This window comes from Apium graveolens, chromosome 9, assembly GCF_009905375.1.
Source record: "Apium graveolens cultivar Ventura chromosome 9, ASM990537v1, whole genome shotgun sequence".
Lineage (NCBI taxonomy): Eukaryota > Viridiplantae > Streptophyta > Magnoliopsida > Apiales > Apiaceae > Apium > Apium graveolens.
In genome coordinates this window covers 80,156,673-80,159,706 of record NC_133655.1, presented here as the reverse complement: position 1 = coordinate 80,159,706, position 3,034 = coordinate 80,156,673, and positions in this window count along the sequence as shown.

The following is a 3,034-nucleotide window of genomic DNA, read 5'->3' as shown; positions in this document are numbered from 1 at the left end:
TTGATCCTTGCTTCAAGCCCGTTCTATTGGTACCAATTTTACAAATCGAGATGCAGTATGCTGTAAATTCGATTTTTCAAGTTTATTGTCTAAATTCGTTTTTGATTTTAGAAGTATTGTTTGATGATTTGGTTCATTGATAGTTGTTCCTGGGATTGCAAGGAGTGGTTTAGCATTTTATTTCGTTAGTTTTGATTACAATTTAAGTAAGTTCGAGTTCTAAGTTTTTCTTGATTTTTTATTCGATTTTTGAGATTAGTGTGATGTTCTTGATTATTTTGATGATTGGGTTAGTTTTTAATTGCTTTGGGCTTCATTTTAGTACCAAAAAACTTGAATTTTGGTGTCGATTTGATGGAAATCGGGTTTTCCGATTTGGTTCGGCGGAGAGGTGTTCGATGTTGATCGGAATTTGGTTCGGATGTTGAGATGTAGTTGTTGTTAGCCGTTCTGGATTGCTGAAGCGATAAGGAACGGGTTGATGGACAAAACCCCGTTGAAATCCTGTTGTTTCGACGTATTCTGCTAGCGTCGGAACTTGGCCGGAGTTGGGACTCACCGGCCGGATTCTGGAAAACCCAGAACTCCGGCGGTGTTCTTCCCCAACCCACCTGGGTTCCTGGTGACCCGGTTGGGTCCAAAACCAACCCGGGTTTGATCCCCCTCTTTCTGAAAATCAATTCTAAAAAGTGTTTTTGAGATTTCCTTTTTATTTTTAATTCAAAATTATTTTCTTATTTCCAAAAATCATTTATTTTATTTTCAAAAATTATTTACTTATTATTTTGTATTCTCAAAACTATTTACTTAATTATTTTTAAATTCTTAAAATTATTTTCTTTTATTATTTTCAAAAATCCAATTTGATTTAATTATTTATAATTTAATTTTAGTTAATTATTTATGAATTTAATTAACTGATTAATTCATTTAATCAATTAATTTTATTTATAAATAGTTAAATAAATATAAATTATTTATAATTAATTCAAATAATTCCTAAAAATTATTTTTAACCTTTCAAAAATTATATTTTGGTATTTAAAAATCAATTAATATTGATATTAATTGATTTAATTACATTTAATTCTTATTTTATTCATAATAAATAAACCGTTTGTCCGTTTAATACAAAACGAACGCGTACAGATTTAGAAAAACATTACGCTTCTAATAAAAATACTTTTAAGACCTAATTTATTTGGTATTGCAATGTCATTTGATTTGTTAATCCTTTTGAGGCAGTATCTGATCGGCAAATGCTAATACTGACCTGATTTCAATTCTGAACATACTGAGACATATCTTTTAATGATCTGACTTATATGTTACATGAAATATGGGATTACGTGTTATATGAATACCATGATTACGTGCTATGTGATATGCATGCTATCTGTTTACAGTTTTAAAATGCCATAATTAGTTCTAAGCAATCGGGTAGATGTCAAGACGTATAGTTACGTCGATTGAGTGTAGTTCTGTTAATTAAGATAGTCCTTTTGTTTATAGAATCGAGTATCAAGGAGTGCGGTCAAGTGGTAGACGGAGATAGTAGCCAACAGCTATAAGCAGAGTTGTAGTAAGAAGTTATTGAGCATACCAAGCAAGAATCACTATCATCACTTATTGTCCAAGTGATATTTATTTTGAATCATATTATGCAAGTACCCCTAATTTAACTTATCGTTCAAGTGACGTTTATTTCAAATTATATTATGAAAGTATACCTACCTTCACTTATTGTTCAAGTGATACTATTATGAATTCTATTCTGTAAATATCTATATCTTCACTTACCGTTCAAGTGATGATTATTCTGACTATATTATTCAATTTCTATACTATTCTAAGTTCAGAATAGTTAAATGTTCTTACATTTCGATACAACTTACTCTATACTGTGAAGCTTTGAATTGAGATTAGTGAATAACTAATTGTTTTGGTTATTTCGCTATTGGTTGTTGAGATAACTCTGGACCATGAGAAATGGGGAGTAATGTGGTTAAAGATGTCATTTGATTCGACTCCTTTGATTGAAATTTTTTTTTATGGGTTGGATGGTTGTGTAAGAGGCCGTGGCGGCGGTCCAGCGTGAGTTATGTGTTATACAGGATATAACACCTTGCTAGGCCGATATGTGCCTTGGGTACCCTTTTGTTTAATTGGATATGCTTCGGCATACCGGTGTTGCTCCGCGGCTGATCATCGGCGGCAACACACCATCGTTCGAGGATTCCAATCCCAAAACAAAATACATTTGCAAATGTTGTTTATTGTCAAAACATATATCAGTTTTTGATACTGTTCAGGTATTGTTGGTTGGTTTTGTTCATTAAATATATTGTTATTGTTGTTCTAAATTATAAGCTATATACTGCTTGCTGAGCATTTCTTTCACTCATACTTGTTTTATATCCTGATTCTTTCAGCTAGGCTAGGGCAAGCTTGAGTTCCAGGTCTGACCAACAGTTGTATGCTTGTAGATAGTTTGGTGTATTTTCTAGGTAGACTGTTTTGGGACCCTTGAATAGTTTAGAGGTTTGTAATAAATTCTGAATAAGTTGTAAAACTAATTGAACTTATGGTTTGTAATAACAGTTGGTTTGTATTAGTATTTGTTTCATACTATAACCTGTGATCGATCCAGTTGCATGCAAGGGGTCATATTTATTATATTATTCCGCTGTGATTATTTTATTATAGTTTCTTTTGGGCTAATGACCCCCAAATCTAGACCCCAGGTTTGGAGGGCGTCACAGATACAATCTATGGAAGAAGAAAATGCTTTTATATATTCGAGCATCAAATCCAGAGTATATGAGGGTATTAAGGGAAGGAAGACATGTGCCGACGAAGGATCATCCGTAGTTGCCTAATATGAGGTTGTCATGTCCTGAAGCAGAATGGAGTGCATGTGACAAAAAACTGATAGCTCTGGATGAAGGCCTGCATCTTATTTTGGTGGATTTGATGGATGATGATATGTGTAATATCCCGTATTTTTAGAATTATAATAATTATTATTTGAATA